A 21,034-nucleotide genomic window follows, 5' to 3' on the forward strand; every position below is an offset into this window, starting at 1 on the left:
CAGAGCTTCTCAAAGTTCTCCCCTGCCATGCCCAGCAGCATGGACCTGCTATAGCTGGAAGAGAGGCACCCTCCTCCCGCCCAGCCCAGCCTCACCAGAGCCAGAGAGATGCCTCTCATATGACCCAGAGCAGCTGCAGGGAGAGAGGGACTCGGGGGGCAGCCCTCTTTCCCTGGGAGAGCCTGGGCCCCAAACCCCTTAGCTCAAGTGCCTTCCTAGAGCCCACATTCCCAGTCACAACCTTCAACCCTTGAACGCCCCCTCACAGCCCAAACTCCTCATTCCCGGCATCACCGCAGAGCAAGCACCCCCAGCCAGAGCTCTTATCCCCCCCAACCCTGAGCCCCTCCCACGCTTTGAACCTCTTGGCCCCTCCCCCACCACAGATCATCCATGTGCAGAATGAATTTTGTTTGTCACATGCACATCATCTCCAAATTGGTGCACCTAACAAAATTCTTTCTGCACTTACTATGCATAGACATGTGCCCTTTTCCTGTTGCTTGTGGTTCTTTCTCAATGGCAATATCTTACCAACTCAAACATAAACACTATTACAATTTATAATGAGAAGGACGTTCCTGGAGCTGAGACCATTTCCTCACTATACACATGTATAATACCTAGCACTATAAGGCCCTGATCCTATTGTAGCCCACTAAGTACTTCAGCAACTCAATTAGCCAGTAGGGAAAATTTACCTGTCTTAGAATTCCTTCTGTTTTATCCATTTCTTTTCTGTGGAGCAACTTAATTTTTCAGAATAGAATTCCTTTTATAGACCAGCTAAACAAGTCTGCCCAGAGATGTGAAAAGCTCACACTCTGTGCAGCTGAAGTCCTGAAAATCCCACTATTCAATTAAAAAAAAAATCAGAAGGAAGAAAGATTTGGGTCATATCCCTGAGTTAAAGTTAGGCGTGGATCCTGTATTTATTTAGAATGGCAGAGATTGCAACCACAGGAGATGGCACAAGGTAAATATGAAGACCATATTTGTACAATCACAAGTTGGAAATACAGCTCACAGCAAGTGTGGGGATGAAAGACCCTGCTTAAAATATGAACGGGGTCAAAATGTGCACATCAGAGAAATTAAAAACATAACTTTTCCAGGAGAAGGGCAATGGCTTGGGGGGAGGGATTGTGAGTTCTTCCTCTGCTGATAACCATTAACAAGACACTTCCCCCTGCAAAGGATAAAACATCTGCTTTTAATATAAGTGAATACTTAGTCTAACCAAAGATGTACTCTCCAAAGTATTATTTCAGGAATAAGATAGAGGTCAAGACTGAATGGAGTAGTCCTGGCAACTATAACTTCAACTGGGTGACACCCTTAGATCAGTCAGTAGAAATACTTGCATCTTTGGATGCAAAGGGCCACATAAGGCAGGGGTGTATTGATACGTGTCTGCACAGTTGTTTATTAGCTCCATCAAAGGCTAGTAACCCCAATGATCAGGGATGCTCCTACCCACTAACTGCCAGAAGCTGGGAGCAGACAATAAGATAGATCCCTCCGTAATTGTCCTAGTCCTTCCGTCTGAAGCATGTAGCACTTGCCACTGTCCAGGCCTGCTGGGGGAAGGGGAAGCAAACGGGACAATTGACCCGGGATCTGGTGATTTAAAGGCGGCTGAGGCTCCCAGCTGCTTCTACTACTGCAGAAGTGGCATCTGTCAGAGCCCTGGGTCCTTTAAATCACTGCTGGAGTGCCAATGCGGCTTCACACACTCAGCACAGCTACGTGGGCTGGGTGGGGGATGGCGCATCGTGGGCTGGGTGGCCCAACCCCACCTCCTCCACTTGAGAGCTTGGCCTCTCCCACACACCTTGTCCCAGGCCTGCAGAAGCTGTCGGAAGACAGTATATTGGACTTTCCTGGACCAGTGGTCTGTCCCATTATGGCCGTTCTTATGTTCTTATTAGTAATTCCCAGTGTTGGGTTACAGTGTTGGAAACTATTAACCCTGGGCATTATTAATTTAGTTATTTAAGCCTTTGAGTGCAGTGCATGTGTCTCATTGACTGCTAGAAAAATGTTCTAGCTACTTTTACAGGCTGCTCTTGTATTCCTGCCATCATACCATCCATATTGTGCTGAGGCGAAATTTCTGACCACCTGTCTGTCATGTGATGGATGTATGTAATGTGCTTTCTTTAAGAATCCTACCCTCAACCTTTTCTTTCATTGTATTAATAAACCTTTCAATTTTAGACTCTAAACGATTGGCCCAGCGGGTTCTTTTGGGTAAGATCTTTGGTATAAATTGACCTGGGACTGTGGCTGGTCCTTTGGGACTGGGAGAAATGATTTGGAGTCGGTGAGATTGGGTTGCATAACCTCTTCTCTGTGTAAGGTGTGGTGCTGGTTGAGGCACAGGTAAAGCTGGGGTGTCAAAGGGGTTTGCTTATGAGACTTCTTGCTGGCCAGAGTTGCAGCTGGAGTGCTCGGTGTGACTGATTTGGTGCCTTATATAGGAGGACCCCCAGCCTTGGGCTGTAAATAGTCCTGGTTCTAAGCAATTCACCCTTGATTGACCCTCTGAGCGGTATCCCCAGACTCCCAGATTGCACTGTCTCTTGGCTTTTACATCCTCTAGGAACAGTCTGTGGCCAGACAGAAGAGACGCCAACAAGTAAACTCTCTTTTGTTCTGATTTTTTTAAGATGATGAGATTTAATGGCTAACACAAGTAATCATCTGAAGCAAACCTATGGTAAATGTTAAAACATATAGTAGGGTCAAGTCTGTGTTTAATGAGCAATCAAGACTGAAGTCTGAAGTCATATGAGCGTTGTCAGAGTGGAAGGCTAAATTATTGAATTATGACTTTGCTCTTGTGTGAATGAGAACTCTAAAATGTGGGGCTCTTTAAAAAGCAAAACCTCACGATTTTGTTTTCCCGTACGTTGCTATGACACTCCGTATCTCCGTAATAAATATACAGCAAATCTAGTGTCAGCACAGGAAGCTTGTGCCCTACAAGATTTACTGTTTCATTCCCATCATCTCTTTAAACCTGCAAAGCTTGGAAAGGGAGCAATTCCTGGATTGTGATTGGACCAGTATACCTAATCTCCTTTCCACTAACAGAGTGAAGGGAGTGATTTATTTAATTTTTTTATTGCCACCTCCTCCCTATGTAAGTCACATTCCAAACTGCAAAGCCCAGAGGGTTCTGTTGTGAGGAATCTTGGCGGTAGAAGGATAGTGTCTCTTTTTGATAGCGGCAGATTGGATGCTAGCTATTCACTCTTGCTTCTCCCTGTAGTAATAACCCGCACTAATATTCTTCACTCAGATCAAAAATTGCTAGCCACATCACGGACACGCAGTAAAATATGTGCTGGTCGTTGTCAGAGGGGGATTGTGATTTTTTGGGTCCCTGGGCACAAAGAACATAGTTGCGCCCACCATGGGGTCCTGCCTCCTGCTCCGCTCTTCCCCTGCCTTGCAGCCCTGCCTGCTGGCCTGGCCAGAAGTCGAGCTGTGGTAAGAGCTGCCCAGGGAAGCTGTAGGGAGCCTTAGACGCTTCACCTGTCCTGGATAAGGGGCCCTGGGAAATGGGGACACCACAGGTCTGGGTCTGCGCTCAGGCACCCCAGCTTCGCTCTCAGGGCAGGTGGAGAGTCAGGGGTTCTCCACAGCTGCCTGGGCTCCCCGTGCAGCTCTTACCACAGCCTGGGGCAGGAGTCTCAAACCCTTGGCCCATGGGCCATCGCCCACCAGAGCAATTGCGCAATCTGGTCTGGGACTCCTGGTGAGCCGGGGGGAGGGAGGAGCTGTCCATTACCAGCCCCTAAGCCCCACCTCTTCCTGCTGTTGCCCCTACCCCTCCTGCCTATGGTAGCCCATCTCCAAGGCCATGGCTTCAGGGATTACCTGGAAGGGTGCAGCCAGGCTCTCAGTGCTGTGGGGGAGCATTGGTGGGAGCAACCGCTGCAGGCGTGTAATAGCTGAGACATGAGGTTTTTGTTGTTGTTATCCAAACAGTGTTGTCTCTTGGTAAGTGCTGGAGACGGGCAGTCAGGACGCTACTAACTCCCAGTGTTACTTGGCGCTCTGTGCTTGACTGTAGACGATTCACTTAACCTCTGTGTGTTTCACCGTGCCCAAGTGTAAAAGGGGGGGAAGCTGAGGGTCCGGAGGAGGAAATGGGGACAGCTCTGCATGAGAGAGTGAGGAGAAGGCGAGGGTCTGTGCGGGATTGGGGGGGAGGGAGAACAGTCCCATCTGGGACGAGAGGAGGAGAGAGAATGTGGGGGTGTTGCTCTGTGTGGGAAGGAGAGAGGTTTGTAGGTGGGACAACTCCATAAAGATGGAGGGGGGAGAACGTTCATTCTACAGCTTGCCTGTGTCTGGCGACAGGTGGACAGGAGGAGCGGAGTTGCAGGGCCTCAGGGGGAGGGAGAGTAGGATGACCTGAGGGGCCCCCCATTTGGCTGGGTCCCATATGCTAATCCACCACTGGTTGTTATCCTTTATTTGTGGCTACCGGGGGATTCTTCATTCCCACGCCAGCTCTGACCTGAAATGCGCTGCATAAAATGCGTATCAAACTCTCAGGGAGAAGGATCCAGAACAGATGGGCAGGGACTCAGTTATTATTTGGGATCAGCATGGCCCTCATCTCTAATTACTGAAGAAATAGGGTTAGTGAGTTAAAATACACAGTGATCGTGACCTAATGATTTCCCCTCTGCATACTAGCCTGAAATAAAAGGGCTTTTCATCTGCACAGCACAGATTTACTGTAGTGGGACACAGAGGTTACTCTTCAGAGGAAATGTGATCAACGGGCCATTAAGTTTTGAAAGGGGAGGAAGGTATCGTCTAATCTCAGGCTATTGACAATACATTATCCTGAATCAGTACAGATTCAGGATAACAGTTCCAAAATCATCTGCGTAAACTCAATATATATGTGAACAGTGCATTGGCATAATGTAATGCTCCCTCCTAGGTTTCACAGGAAGTCTTTCATTTCAGCCTTGGCAGATGAGAAACTTCCTAGGAAAGCTAACCCAGCATATAGACTGAATGGTAATTATTTGTATTGTAGGGTTTTTTTCCCAGTTGAAAATAAAATGTTAAAATTAATAACAGTTGAACTTTGGCACCTTCCCACCATGCAAGATTATCAAAACCTTCTGAGCCTATGTCTACACTACACTACACTACACTATGTCTACACTACAGAGTTTTTTCAGAAAAACTAACGTTTTTCTGAAAAAACTTCACTTACGTCCACACTGCAATCGCGTTCTTTTGAAAGAAAAAGATCGAAAGAACAGAGGGTTTTTTCTGACACTGGTAAACCTCTTTCTACGAGGAAGAAGCCTTTTTTCGACAGAGCTCTTTTGGAAAAAGGCGTGTGTGGACGGGGAGGAGGGAGTTCTTTCAAAAGACGAAGAAAGAGGAAAAAACACAGGTGCCCTGGTGGCTACTCCGTCCATAGTAATCACAGCTGAAATGCGAGATTGCATCCATTCAGTGCGGAGGCTCTTTTGAAAAAGCAGATTGCTTTTTCGATGTACTTTGGCAGTGTGGACGCTTTTCCGGAAGAAGTTTGTTCGGAAGATCTCTTCGGGAAAAGCTTCTTCCGAAAGAAGCCTGCAGTCTAGATATAGCCTGAGATACTTCGGGACGCACACAGTGTGCCATATCCATTCCATGAAAAGAGACTAACGGAGGCCTCTTAGCTGTGTACTGTAGAGTGAGTCATTGGAAGCTGGATCAGCACAAATCAAATAAAGGCTCTGAGAAAGCATGGCTGTGGCGTGCCAAGGGATTTGACACATAGCAAGGTTTAAACTGGTATGGCAGGAAAAACTATTTATACGTTCTAATGAGCTCACACATTCCTCTGGTGACAGTGTTTTTCACATACACTTTGGGACATAATTTAAACACACATGTCATGAAGGGTATAATATTCCTTAAGGAAGTAGTGTTCAGAACTGCCTGGGGAATTTAGACAAGCAGTTCCCATTAGGAATTAGGGAACATGCATGCTCGGTTCCCACTGCAGGGCTTTGAAAATCTTGCCTGGAAACTTTTTTTTTTAAACTTCAGGTTTTAAAAAAAATATTAAATGGGAAAAAGTTTTAGTTGTAGGCACCCAGAATATGCCTATAAAGATAAGACCTCAGCTGTCACATCCACAAAACCCACTTCTGAGCCCACAATGCAGGTATAGATCTATTTCTATCACACTTTAACTATTTTGAATGGGCAGCATGTTTGTGTATGCTGCAGTGTACACGGCACAAAATACTTACGGTCCAGAGGACAGGCAAAGAATTCCAGATGGGAGATAATTTGAACTTAAAAAGAACATTAGGAAAGTTGCAAAGCCCATCACTCAAAAGCTGGAAAATGCCAGCATTAAGATGAATGTTGGCCCCTTTTTGCTTATGTATTATAATAAAGTATTTAATTACTTGACCATGTATTGCTTTTTTCCCCTGCCTCGCTCAGTCCACAAAGCAGACAGACCTCATTTAATGAAAGGCTATTTATATTTTATTTCCCCTTTATTAAGTGGGTTTACCCATCTTATTTACTGCATACCGTGCAAACCCTCCTCTGACAACAATTATTAGTTTCTTCAGGGCGTTGCTATCGTACTCGTGCTATAGTATGTGAGTGTTCGACATGTATTCATGTATTTTCCCCACAGCTCTGTGAGAAGAGGTGGTATCACTCCATTTACTGGTAAGGAACTGAGGCATAAAGAGATTAAGATCACAAGTACAGGAGGCCCCCAGCGTAGGAACGGGTTGTGTTCTAAAAGTTTGTTTGTAAGTCGGTGGTATGGCACTCGGAACGCATTTTCCCATTGAAACAATGTTATAAATGGTGGTTCCCATGCGACCCCATGAAAGCCTGTGTAACCCACAATGTGGCTGAAGTACTGTATATAGGAAAAATAGTAGGAATAGTTTTTCATTTGACTTTGAATACTGGTGCTTGAGGAAAGGCAGGCTTAATTAGAGGAGGAGGAGGATGTAGGTGGAGTACTGGGCATATCTCAGCTGTTCTCCTTCCCCTTTTCCCTTCCCCCGCGGGCTCTGTGCCAGCTCCTGCAACCAGCCCCGACCATACCCCCCCATGGACTCAGCACCTGCTCCGGCAGCCCTCAGTCCCATCCTCAAGCCACTGCCTCTCCCGCCCCCAGGGTAATCTGCTGGTGGCCAATGAGACATTTTACTGATGTTGACAGTGCATAGGCACGGCCCCCTGCAGATCCCATTGGCTAGGAACAGCGAACTGCTGCCACTGGGAGCTGCAGTGGCATGCCTGTGAACAGTCAACATTAGCAAAATGTCTCATGGCCGACTGGCAGATTACTCTGACGGCCTGCAGAACCTCAGGTTGCCCACCACTGACCAAAAGCTGCTAAAAAAAAACCATAAAAATATAAGAATGGCCATACTGGGTCATATCAAAGCTCAGTTTCCCATCTTCTGATTTGCCCCAGAAGGAAGGAACAGGACAGACAATCATCAAATGATCCACCCCTGTTGCTCATTCCCAGCTTGTGACAAACAGAGGCTAGGGACACCATGCTAGCCCATCCTGGTTACTAGCCATTGATGGGCCTCTCCTCCATTAATTTATCTACTTCTTTTTTTGAGCTCTATTTTAGTCTTGGCCTTCACAACATCCTCTAGCAAGGAGTTCCACAGGTTAACTGTGTGTTGTGTGAAGAACTACTTCCTTTAGTTTGTTTTAAACCTGCTGCCTATTAATTTCATTTGGTGACCCCTAGTTTTTGTGTTATGAGAAGGTGGTTAGAATTTATTAACACGGGCAAACCAAAGTATTTTTCCATATCCTTGTTCTAGAAATGGCTGAAACCTTTTGGCTGAAATTTTCCAAAATAGTTCACATTGTGGAAAACACCCACCATGGAAAATTTCAGTTAATATTTAATTTAAAAGCTCCTGAAAACAAGTGACCCTTAATAATAAGGGTGCTATCACTCTGGTTCATAGTTATTCTGGGGTCATGGAACAACCCATGAATACCAACTCGGCACAGGTGTTTAGGTGTGTGTTTTTGGAGGCATACAGGTGCATTTTTGAAAAGTTGTCGCAATAAGTATATGGAAGGAGTGAGTGGAGCTGAATTGAACTATTGACCTCTGTTCCTTGAGAATTCTTTGACTCTTCAGTTTTGCCCCAGAATAATGGGTAAGGATCAGAATGCACCAGAAAAGTTCTACTTTCACATGTCTTAGACTTTAAGGAAATAAGAATCTCATTCTACACAATCTCCAACTAGCTTCCACTGCAGACACCACAACATGTCTGTAAGCCAGACAGTTGTTGCTAAATCTGTCCCTAATAGATTTTCTGCAGCCCTTGGTTAACTGTTGGAATTATATAAACTCCTGGGCTTTTCCTGTGTTCTGTCATTCCCTGAGATGCGACTCTGGTTACTATGTAAGCAACACTGGAAGCATAAAGCATTTTTGAAAAACCTCTAGCTTGATCAATTTATGATTATTTCTACTGGTTATTTAACTCTCAAAGAATGCAAAGCTGCTACTCAGTTAAATTACATGAAAGTCTGGTTTTCTTCAGGAATGGTTTTGCCTGGCAGACTTTCCTCACTTAGGTAGGCCCCATGGGAGTGATGTACTCATTAGATGTGGATCTAGGAGCAGCCATTCACTTTTCCTGCAAATTGCTTAAATAATAATAATAATAACGGACAAACAAGAATACGGATCCCTTTTTGGAATGAGAGTGATCTTTTAGCACAGGTGTAGGCTCTTTTATTGTTATAATGTTTTCTCTGTGATGCTCTTACCTACAGCATAAACATGCTTACTTCAGGCTGTGCGGTAACTGAACTTTGGGCAGTTATTCTCAGAAGAAAAGGCAAAGCCAGCTTGCTTACACAGGGTGACATGCTGGGGAATGCACAGCATAGTCAGGGAGCTGAGCAGACTGGACATATTCTGCTCGGGAGGGAGAGAGACAAGTGTCTCTGCCCAAGAGCGGTGACTTTGAGAAGCCAGAGACCCGAGTGTGCTCTCGGTGGACCACACATCGAGATATACGTGCAGTTTCCCTGAAGTGTGACAAGGGCACAGGCTGGCATAGGATGCCATAAAAGGGATGTACCGGGGGCTGTGTGTTGACATATGCACAGACCTAGTGTCCCCCTGCACTCAGACCTAAAGAGTCTGTGACAGTGTTTCTAGCCCCCAGGCTGGAATAGCAGCTGCTGGGATAGAAAAGTGGGCTGTGCAGCAGCTTTGTACCTCCCCCTGGATTCACGTCCCCAGATGCTCCCCACTTCACTTGCACAGGGTTCAAATACTCCAACTTTGTGCAGGTACAAAGGGTTTCAGTCATGAAGACTGCAGCTTGCTGTGCTTACTCACTTATAAAGGCAGTAAGTGGGTTTGAGCTAGGCTTGGTCTATAAAAACCAAGACATAAAGCCCTGCATTATACTCATTCAAAATTTCAACAGCTCAGGAGAAAAGTCTGGAATGCCGTTTGGAGTTAGCATCCGTTTTGGTCCGTGGCAATCATTTTGCCTTGCGCGGTGGCTGTGTTACGGCAGGTCGAGCTGCAGGAGTTGCCGAGTGCCTCCGATGCAGGCACATTTCTCAGACAGCGGATACACAAAAGGTAGCGCGGATGAGAGGCCTGCGATGTTAAATCCGGTGTGAAGAATTTCATGGGGCTGGCCTAAGACCATAGGCTCCCTCGACATACCAATACTATGAGTCTTTCTTTTGCAGCCAGCCATTGACGCCTCATGCCACTCTGGCTATGCTCCATCACACAACATGTACACTATAGACTCATTTCCCGAAAGAGAAGTAAACCTGGATACTCAGCCGCAAAGCGAGTGTGCACTGTAATCAAGGCGAGGGGTTTGTGCCAGGGTCAATGCTTTCAGTCTCTGCAGAGGTGCTAGCTCCTAGTACCCATTATGTTTTCCTTCTCCCTTCTTTGCATTATAAAAAGCCCAGATATTTGTATTCATTTGCAAAGTGGATTGGAAATGTAGGTGTGTATACAGCAATGCAGAAGTGTAGCAGGGTCAGACTCACTGCTGTGGCGCCTCCTGCTGGTCACTCTGGGAATCAGCTCTGTCCTCAGCAGGGCGCCCCTCCTGGCCGGTGTCTTACTGGTTGTCACTCTGAGCTCTTTCCATCCTTTGGCTCTGGACCTGTGCTGCTCTCAGGACCAAGGCATCCTCTTCAGGACACTGTACGCCGGGGTGCATCTACACAGCACCCAAAACTCGAAATGGGATACGAAATTTGCGCTACGCAAATTGTGTAGCTTATTTCGAGTCTACTTCGAAATAGCTTATTTCGTCATTTGGTGCTGCCTACACTGCGCTAAGTTTCGAAATACAGCGCTGTTTCGAGCCATCCCTTTCTCCTCATAGAATGAGGCTTACCGGGGTGATGAAATAGCGCATCCACTATCTTTCGAAATAGTGGATGCGTTCAAAAGATGCGGGGTAGCTATTTCAGGACACCTCTGATATCCCAAAATAACTTTGCTGCGTAGACAGTGTTCACTACTCCGGTCTTTCTCCCCCTCCCGGGGTAACAGCGGTCCTCAAGTCTTGCCCTCTGTCCCCTGGCCAGCTGCAGCCTCAGTCTAGCTCTCACCTCAGGGGCCAGCCACAATCAGTACAGGCCATTCTTCAGTGTGGCTAGGTGTGGTGCAAGGGGGAAAGGTGGAACCAAGGACTGCCCACTACTCTGGGTCCGGACTCAGGGATCCTCTGGCGGCAGCCTTGTCCTGCCCTCCTCCTCCTCTCCCTTCTACTGCCTCTTGCTCCCTGAGCCACTTTCCCATGACCCCTTGCACCTTCTTGGCCCTTGTGTCAAGGCCAGATCCTGGCAAGTATCAGGATGGCCTCTCTCCTGAGCCTGCCCAGCACTGCTTTAGCCAGGGTGCTTTCTCTCAGAGAACCAGTCCTGCACCCTCCCCGGTCGGGATCCAACTGCCCACTGCTCTACTGAGTAGCTTCTTATACACCAGGCTGCTCCAGCAAGCTGCCTTCTGAATGGCTTCTAACAAGACTCTTGCTGATTGGCTGGGGTTCTGCACAGTCTCCCTCCAGCCTGCTTTAATCCCTTCTGGCCAGAGTGGGGTAGCCACCCCATTTCAAGAAGATTTCTTTACATACCTCGTCTTCAGGATTTGGCCCTTTATTAAGTTCTTATTCAGGCAAAAATCTGAGGCCTGTGGGAGTCAAAAATTGAAATCAGTGGAGTTTTCAAAAATGGGATTCAGAATTTGTAAGTGGGACTCTTGCTTGGCCATACATCATGTAACCGCAGGATAGCTTGAACGTGTATTCAGGTTCAACAGCTGCTTCTCCTGAGGTCAGAATAAATCACAGGACTATTGAGTATAACCCTCAGGCCCAGAGAATTACCTGGGTAAGTTGCTTGCATCCACCAATCAATACTGGATACTCACGTTACAGTTGCATTTGACTGCCATCTAGAAAATGTGGTTCTGACTCTCTCTCTCTCTGAGGCGCTCCCGAATTCATAGGTAGGCCACTTTCATTGAGACTCAGATCCAGGTTCTGATTTTGAAGCTTGCCCACACAATTCCAAGGTCCTTGGTTCTAGAGTTTTGATGTGGACCTAACCCTAACAATAACGGAGATTCCCAGCGAGAGGGTAGGAATAGCAGTGAGAGCTTGAGGGAGCAGGAGTACTTGAAGGTCCTGAGACCATTTGAAATGGCTCTGAGAATAGAAAGCAAAGCAGACTGTAAAGCGATGCAAAAAACTCTCAGTTCACAGCTGAAGCGTGTGGGCACTTTAAACCCCAAGACCTGCGGACGTTTCTAGTTTACTCCGGGGAACAAAATTTCTCATGGTTTGAAGGTGCAAATTCTGGGAAAGGAGTGTCAGTGCTACAGTGCTGGATGTAAATGACCAGGAGGCACATTCTACTGGATATTATATTGCCTCTGGTATAAAAATAAGACTTACGCTATTCATTGCCAGAACTGCATAGGGAGGGAACTTGCATAGCGCCTGACTGAATACTGCCAGGATCTAGCTGGAGCTTCCCATTCTGGAACAACAAATTCACACACATATAGTTTGAAATTAAGAAAAACATTATCCTGGCCTGCCAAACTCCAGAACACAGCAAAATGTTCTGTCTACAGATGTAAATCCCTGCTTGCAGTATTGATATGCCTAGAGCTTTGTACAAAGAGTTAAGTTATTGTATATTTTAGTTTTTTAATTGACTCCATATCTGCTGGCAGCAGAATAGACATTGATCTGTTTTTTTCCTTGCTTTAGTTAGGAAAATACAGCACATAGTGTTTACTCTGCCTCCATACAGCATTACTTTGTAGGGTGAAAGTGAGGGCAAGACCACAGTGAAGAATTCCCTCATTGTCAATTTTAAAGGCTTCATAATAAATGGTACTTTTTTTGGACTGGAATCTGAAATGTTTTCTCGACAGTGTTTTGCTTAACTTTTTGTACTCGGATGGGATTTTATAAAAGCTTTTAACTTTGTCCTGTTGATCATTTATACATTTCCTCCTGGGCACCAATTGCCTGGGGGACGTTGAATCTGATTTCTATTAAGGCTGAGTTTTAAAGATTAAATTGGTACATGATTGTTAATTAAAATATGCCTTTTATGTGACGAGGCATAAATCTGCCTATGGGTGCCAATGGCAAAACTCCCATTTCAGTGGGAATAAGATCAGGACCCATCCCCTCAATTCTGCAACCCTTACTTAATCAGAACTCCCATTGAATTCAGTAGGGGTTTTTGACTGAGGAAAGGACTGCAGGGTTAGGCCCAGTTCAATCACATGTGCTGTAAGAACAAAAAGCAATGGATATCTGGAGCTGACGTTTTTCAGGTCTGTAAGTGTAAATAACCACTGAAGTCAACTCAATCACACTGCGTTCAGATCGGAATCAGGCCCATAAACTTTATGGTGCATAATTCCTGATGAATAACTGTGTTGGATCACCTTAATTTAAAGCTGGGCTCTGCTAGTGAAAGTGTACTGAATGTTAATTGCTCAATAACCGGATGGGTTTGTGTTTTGCAATGGTTATGGCCTGCAAACATGGAAGTTACACACTGATGTGTGATTTTCCATGTCCACTTAAATTTAGGATTCTTATGCCTCTTGTAGTTTATTAATCTCTCCAGGGCCACAACTTCTCAGAATACCTAAATAGACCTTTCTCTGAAAACCATCCAGACTCTGTTTATTGTGACAATTTTTATTTCGGTCAGTGTTTCTGTAGTCTACGGTCTCTGTGTTTACTGCAGGCTGCTCCGGGTAAACATTTCCTTCATGTATATCATGCTTGAACAGGCTTCAGCAGATGCACGCTAAAATGCCGCTTTTGGTGTTGCTGGTTGTACGTTGTGTGTGTTAGGAGTTACTCGCTGATGAAGATTCCACTGCGCATATGAGCACTATCCGCCCTTTTGAAGGCTGAAGCTATAACACAAGAAGAAGGTTTTATTCTTAAAGAAAGATTACAAATGAAAGCACTGATTGGCTTTTAGGTAAAGCCAGTTCTGAGGTTATAGGCCTTCTTGAAATGACCCCAAATGATAATGCATGTTTCCTTCACTTCTCTTGAAGTTTTCACATTTCCCTTGAAAAAGAAACCATGCAACCCTTAATAGCATGCAAGCCACCCACAGTGTTTAATGACACAACTGCGGAATCGTTGGGGTCATTTTTTATGCATACAGCAGACTAACTCAGAGCTGCAGTACTTCTTTTGCTTGTTTGGCTGAGAGCTACCTTGGAGATCTGCATTATCATCTCAGTGCCACAGACAGCACCATGCAGAATACCAGTGGCAATCCTGTACATTAATCGAGGTAGAACTTTTAATCTGTACATTCAGCTGTTACATAAAACTAATTCATATTTTACCTAAAAAAGCAAAATCAGCTGAGCTGCTCACTGTATTTATCACTCGGATCTGTGGGGTACCCCAAAACAGCTGTGATTGGAGCTCATCCTTATTTGTGTGTTTTGTTAATAAAAATATAGTCAAAGCTAGAGGAGACCTTTTTTTGCTATGGGAGGATATATATGAAGATTCTGAGACTTTGGTTCCCTGCTATGTTTTGAGTTTGTCCTTTGTGGATTGGTTACAGGCAACACAATGTTTTCTAATAAGCCTATTATGTCCATTTCCAGCGTACAATTTGCTAATCTGAGGCCACGTCTACACTATGCCTAACTCCCCTCGCCCGCTTCTCCGTGGATCATGGGGTACGTCTAGACTACATCCCTCTTTTGACAGAGGGATGAAAATTAGACACTTCAAAATTGCAAACGAAGCTGGGATTTGAATTTCCCATGCTTCATTTGCATAATTGCGTCATGGCGCCCTTTCGAAAAAGCGCTATTTTGAAAGTGAAACCTATCTCATAGAGCTGGAAGGAACCTTGAGAGGTCATTGAGTCTAGTTCCCTGCCCTCATGGCAGGACCAAGTACCATCCCTGATAGATTTGCCCCAGATCCCTAAATGGCCCCCCTCAAAGATTGAACTTACAATCTTGGGTTTAGTAAGTCAATGCTCAAACCACTGAGCTATTCCTCCCCCTATGTGGTAAGGTTGGTGGCTGATGAGTGCCCATTGACTCTGCCTACTCTTCTCATCCTGGTGGAGTAACGAAGTAAATGGGAGAGGAGTTGGAGATCAGTTTAAACACGATAAATTGTGTTGCTGAAGCATCGATCCACTGTGTAGTGGAAACGAGCCCCTAGTAGATTAGCAGGAACCTTTTGAGCACCAAACTCTAACCTTGCTTATGACATCACAATTAAATCTGACCATGGGAAAACCAGGTTTCTTTTAAGCTCAGAATTACAGAGATAATGTAGAAAATAATTAGTCTAAACTTTAAGGTTTGTGCTAGTGAGTAGCTTTGAGTGGAGGATCAAGACAGAGAAAAAGACTTTTTTCTGATTATGCATCCCTCACCCATGGTTTACTATACGCTTTTCTTCCTCCCATTAAAGCTGTTTCCCCCCCCTTCAGTGGAAGTGAGTTTGCACATAAAAAACTATTGAAACACAGTGCCTTAGAGTAAAAATGCATCTAGTGGAAGAGAATGAATGAAAAGCAAAATCAGTTAAAATTCCATTTTATTAATATTAGGGCTGTCATGCGATTAACTCTAAAATTAATCACAATTTAAACAATTAATCACAATGAATTGCAGTTTCAATCACACTGTTAAACAATAGAATACCAATTGATTACAAATATTTGCACTGTAAAAATAATTAAAAAATAGAACTGTAGTGCAATCTCTTTATTTTGAAAGTAGAACTTAAAAATAAAGATTTTTTTGGTATGTAACTGTTTTGTTCTTGTGTGCAATGTAAAACTTTAGTGCCTACAAGTCCACTCAGTCTTACTTCTTGTTCAGCCAATTGCTAAGATAAAGAAGGCCTTTTTTTTAAAATTTACGGGTGATAATGCTGCCAGCTTCTTATTTACAATGTCACCAGAAAGTGAGAACAAGAGTTCACATGGGACTTTTGTAGCTGGCATTGAAAGGAATTTACATGCTAGATGTGTTAAACAGTCTAATGCTCCTTCATGCTTTGGCCATCATTCCAGAGGACATGCATCCATGCTGATGATAGTCATTCATATATTTAATATAATATATTTAATGTTACAGTAGTCTCAAATGGTGACTCGGCAAACTTTTGTTTTAGAACACTTTCACTGCAGATGACAAAACACAAAGAAGGAACCGATGTGAGATCTCTAAAGAAAGCGACAGCACTTGACCCCAGATTTAAAAATCTGAAGTGTCTTTCAAAATTTGAAAGTGTAACCACTCTGAACAGAACATAAGAATGGCCATACTAGGTCAGACCAAAGATCCATCTAGTCCAGAATGATCCATCTGGCAACAAGAATGATTAAAGGTCTAGAGAACATGACCTGTGAAGGAAGGCTGCAAGAATTGGGTTTGTTTAGTTTAGAAAAGAGAAGACTGAGGGGGGACATGGTAGCAGTTTTCAGGTATCGAAAAGGGTGTCAGGAGGAGGACGGAGAAAACTTGTTCATCTTGGCCTCTGAGGATAAAACAAGAAGCAATGGGCTTAAACTGCAGCAAGGGAGGTTTAGGTTGGACATTAGGGAAAAGTTCCTAACTGTCAGGGTAGTCACACACTGGAATAAATTGCCCAGGGAGATTGTGGAATCCCCATCTCTGGAGATATTTAAGAGTAGGTTAGATAAATGTCTATCAGGGATGGTCTAGACAGTATTTGGTCCTGCCATGAGGCCAGGGGACTGAACTCCATGACCTCTCGAGGTCCCTTCCAGTCCTAGTATTCTATGATTCTATGATTGTCTCACAGCTATGTTCACCAAGGGACTTGCCAGACAGGTCAGTTTGTGCTATTAGTGCTGATACGTCCTTTGGTAAACATGTGCAATGGTGGTTTTGAGGCATTTCATCAAGATGTGTGTTGAGACATCAAGCGGTTTTTTAAACAGTCTCCTTTATCTTGTATAGCACAAATGAACAATGTGTCATCTCTGGACTGCCTTTGGGAACACTGTCTCTCATTGGGGTTAGGCATTTACCACAGGAAATGGAATTGATACTTGCCCTTGGAAAAGTTTATCCAGTTGATATATGTTTTTTGTTACCTCATCGCCTGTCCCTTTACAAGATGTCCAATCAGGATGTGGGTTACACATTTCCCACAAAGCTTTGTTACATGCTAGATATTAAACGAACAAATGCACTTTTTATGTAATAGTTAGGGACATCTGCTGTAATTCTTGGACTGGGAAATAAGCTGTCCGGAATCTTTTCAATGCAGATGACAGTGGTTTAGTTACAAGTATTATTGTTATTTTTTTTTTTGCCAAATAACCAAATTAACATTGAGTAGTTTGGCTCAGTGCTGAAAAAAATCACTTTTTGGAAGCCAATGAGGGATTTTTTTTAAAGCTCTGGCATTAGTTGCAAGGGCCTCAAAATTGGAAGAAATAAATTTGGATGCTCTTCAAAGAGCACTTTGCTGTGGTTCTGCTGTTTTTAACTTTTTACCTTGCTGTTCTTTCTCCCTGCCTCTTCCCTCAGGAACACAAGGTAAATTATTAATATTTTCTCCCTCTTTCTTTTTAAATCTGCCTTGGCTAGACTCCTCCAAAGTTGAAATATTTACCAAAAGGAAAATTGCAAGGGAATGCAGGGGAAAAAGGAGAAGTTAGAAGTAAAACACAGACACTTGTCAGTCCGGGTCAGTGACTTGGTTGGGGATGGAGGTTGAGTTGTTTGTGGAACCTAATGAGATTTAGGATTGGTTACCGATATCAGTGGGAAAAAGTTGAATTCTCTGCACTTGACATACTTTGTCAGGGGAACATTCATCTTGCTTTTTGTTTGTATTATGCTAGGGTCTTAGAGGTTGTGGTCTTCATTAGAAACCCTGTTGTGTTAGTTGCTGAAAATAGTAAGAGACAGTCTAAAGAGACAAAAGGTGGGAAGAAAAACAGAAAGGAGTGAAGTACCTGGCCCAAAGTCATATGGGCAGCGGCAGGTCTGGGAATGGATCCCAGCTCTTCTTTCTTCCTGCCCTATCTGCTGGACTGCACTGCCTCTGCTAGGCTATTATTACCAAATAGGAAAACTGTGTTTAAGGGCATGGAAAGACCTTGTATTATAGAATCACAGAACTGGAAGCGACCTCGAGAGATCATCGAGTCCAGTCCCCTGCCCTAATGGCAGGACCAAGCACTGTCTAGATCAGAGGTGACCAACCCATTGTAAGCAAAGAGCAAAAAAAAAAAAAAAAAAAAAAAAGACTGCCCCTTTAAGAAACGCAATTAAAGACTTTTTGGCCACATCAGGCTCCCGCTGGCCACCACCATCTTTAAGACGCCATTTTGAATGGGCGCGCTGGATGGCACAGGGAGCCAGTGAGCACAGGGAGCCGGGAGGTGGGGACCGTTTTCAGGGGCAGCTTTGCGAGCTGCACTTTCGAGGAGAGGGGGGAAAGCCGCATGTGTCTTGTGAGCTGCAGGTTGGTCATTGCTGGTCTAGATCACCCTTGACAGGTGTCTGTCCAATCTGCTCTTAAATATCTTCAGTGATGGAGATTCCATAACCCACTAGGTAATTTATTCCAGTGTTTAACTACCCTGGTAGTTAGTTAGTTTTTCCTAACGTCAAACCTCAACCTCCCTTGCTGCAATTGAAGCCCATTGCTTCTTGTCCTATCCTCAGAGGCCAAGGGGAACAATTTTTCTTCCTCCTCCTTTTAACACTCTTTTAGATACTTGAAAACCGCTATCGGGTCCCCTCTCAGGGTTCGTCTAGATTGCAGAATTTTTCCAGGATACCAGGTATCCCGGAAAAACTCTACCTCGTCCAAGGAATGCGTCTTGCTTTTCCAAATTTTTTTTGGAAGAGCAGATGCAGTTTTTTTGGCTTCCCTGTAAACCTCATTTTCGAGGAAGGAGGGATGTTCCAAAAAAGGTTTTTTCCCCCTACGCTTGGCCCAGTGTAGATGGGCCAAATTTCGGAAAAGCCTCTTCCAAAAAGAGAAGCGGAAAAAAATATGCAAATTGCAGTTTGCAATTTGCGTATCTTTTTCTGGAACGGTGTAGTCTAGACACAGCCTCAGTCTTCTCTTTTCTAAACTAAAGAAGCCCAATTCTTTCATTCTTTCCTCATAGCTCATGTTTTCTAGACCTTTAATATTTTTTGTTGCTCTTCTCTGGACCTTCTCCAATTTTTCCACATCTTTCTTTAATTGTGGTGCCCAGAACTGGACATAATACTCCAACTGAGGCCTAATCAGGGCAGAGTAGAGCAGAAGAATGACTTCTCGTGTCTTGCTCGCTACACTCCTGTTAATGCATCCCAGAATCATGTTGGCTTTTTTTGCAACAGTGTCATGTTGTTGACTCATGTTTAACTTGTCATCCACTATGACCCCAAATCCCTTTCTGCAGTACTCCTTCCTAGAGAGTCACTTCCCATTCTGTATGTGTGAAACGGGTTGTTCCATCCTAAGTGGCGCACTTTGCATATGTCCTTATTCAACTTCATCCTGTTTACCTCAGACCATTTTTCTAGTTTGTCCAGATCATTTTGAATTTTGACCCTATCCTCCAAACCACTTGCAATCCCTCTCATTTTACGATAATCTACAAATTTAGTAATCTTACTCTCTATGCTGTCATCTAAAACATTGGTGAAGATATTGAACAGAACCGGTCCCAAAACAGACCCCTGTGGAAACCCATTTGTTTTGCCCTTCCAGCAGGATTGTGAACCATTAATAACTGCTCGGAGAACGGTTATCCAGCCAATTATGTACCCACCGTATAGTAGCCCCATCTAGGTTGCATTTCCCTAGTTTATTGATTAGAAGGTCATGTGAGACCATGTCAAATGCCTTACTAAAGTCTAGGTATACCACGTGCACTGCGTCTCCCTCATCCACAAGGCTTGATATCTTATCAAAGAAAGCTGTCTGAATGGTGTGACATGATTTGTTCTTTACAAATCCATGCTGGCTGTTCCCGGTCACCTTGTACCCAAGCATAACCAAACATTCGTGGTGAACGGGGTTTATAGTAGGGGTTGGGTTTTTAATCTGTGCTGAGCTGTTGTTCCCCATTGTCTTGAGGGGCTGAGTCTGTGGGTCACATGGCTATCCTGGCTTCTGATTTGATAGGTTCATCTTTGCTGTTCTACAGATTGACTTTAATGGGAGGAGACTCTGGCCTGTCCTGCTGCCACCTGCAGGTGCACTGGTGACTGGGTTCGGTATTTCCTCGTACTGCTAGACAGTCAGTTCGGATAACGTGTCCAAAATTCTGGCTGCCCTTCTGCTGCTTTATGGGAACTTTCCCCAAGCTTTGGGATCAGACCCACCAATGGGGGTAGGGGAAGCAGGAAGTGGCAGCTTCCCTGGAGCCTGGTGATTCAAAGGGGACTGAGGTTCCCAGCTGTTGTCACTACTGATGTGGAAGTGGCAGCGGAAAGGGGCCCCGGGCCCCTGAAATTGCTGCTGGAGCGTGGGGTGGGGTGCTTCAGGTGGCTCTGAGGGTTGGTGGAGGGCAGGGGCCGCACAGCATGTTCCAGGCGGTGCTGAGGGCTGTCAGACCTGCCACATCCCTTCTGCCTGAGGCCCCACTGCTTCCTGGAGCATGGATCTGGGTCCCTCCCCCCCACACACACACCTTGCCCAGCAGTTTGGCAAAACTCTCAGCTCCTCTGTCTGGGGTCTAGAAATTGGCAGGAAATCGCTGTGGCACTAACTTTCCTTTGATATTCTCTTCTACCATTTCTTGATTCTGGGGGAGTTTGATGCCCCAACAGAACTAGCTTCTTCAGCAGAAAAGAAAAAGATTGAACGGGACGTTTTTGGAGCTTAAATTGGTTTGGCTTGAGCCTGGGATAAAAGTTCATTTCATAGAGCAAATTCATTAGCTATTAAGGCCAGGTATTGCCCCATCCCCCCACCATGGCAGGACTGTGGGAAGAGGTTCTGAGGGAAAGAAGCTGTATGAGGCTTTCCCTTATTGGAGGGGAGTGGAATGGGAATGGGATCACTAGTCCTTTAAACCACAAGTCTCTGGGATCCACTGCAGGCTAGGAGGCTATTTTGCTTTGCCCTCCATTCAAGAGTCCTCTGTCTGATACTGGCCAGGAGACTTAGTCTAAATCAGTGGTCCCCAACGCGGTGCCCACGGGCGCCATGGCGCCCGCTGGGGCATTTGTGTGTGCCCGCCGACAACCTGGGCCAGCCCCGCCCCCGCCCCCGGCGCGCAGCGCACTGGAGGCGCCGCCCCAGGTGTGTGACACGCACCGGCGCCTGGTGTGCGGCACTCGGGCGGCCCCAGCCCGGGGGCACATGCAGGCGCGCAGCGCCGGTGCCGGCCCCAGGCGCACGGCTTAGGCGGCGGCCCTGGGTGCCCGGCGCATGAGTGGCCCCACCCCCCGGGCGCCCGGCGTGTG

The sequence above is a fragment of the Pelodiscus sinensis genome, chromosome 14 (genome assembly GCF_052426305.1).
Source record: "Pelodiscus sinensis isolate ZL-2025 chromosome 14, ASM5242630v1, whole genome shotgun sequence".
Classification (NCBI taxonomy): Eukaryota; Metazoa; Chordata; order Testudines; family Trionychidae; genus Pelodiscus; species Pelodiscus sinensis.